This window comes from Penaeus monodon, chromosome 34 (assembly GCF_015228065.2).
Source record: "Penaeus monodon isolate SGIC_2016 chromosome 34, NSTDA_Pmon_1, whole genome shotgun sequence".
NCBI classification, from domain to species: Eukaryota; Metazoa; Arthropoda; class Malacostraca; order Decapoda; family Penaeidae; genus Penaeus; species Penaeus monodon.
Genome location: NC_051419.1, coordinates 12,110,920 through 12,111,214, shown reverse-complemented (window position 1 = coordinate 12,111,214; position 295 = coordinate 12,110,920). Strand labels below are relative to the sequence as shown.

The following is a 295-nucleotide window of genomic DNA, read 5'->3' as shown; positions in this document are numbered from 1 at the left end:
TAGACAGAAATTGCCCAATGGTCCTGAAAAACTCCAGTAAGTAAGCAAATGTTATGTTGTATATTCTGACAATAACTTATTATTTCATTCAAGATGTATTGTAGAACTCCAAGATGTATTGTAGAACTCAGCCTTTGTTTTGATGTAAGATGAATTAGTACATTAACTGGAAAAGCTCATAATCTATTCATCTATGTCAGCTTACTTGTCTTGTCAAAATCTCATGCATTCAACACTTTACATAAAAATGCTTCATATCTTATCACTTGTCAAAAAATGATAAGGAAATGCATAT

General features: G+C 30.5%; 1 protein-coding gene across 1 annotated transcript in view; it reads right to left on the bottom strand.

Moving 5' to 3' along the window:
- Window positions 1–295, bottom strand: part of LOC119594586 (ras-related protein Rab-2A) — a gene marked incomplete in the record, with an annotated part of 11,590 nt that overhangs the window by 4,419 nt on the left and 6,876 nt on the right.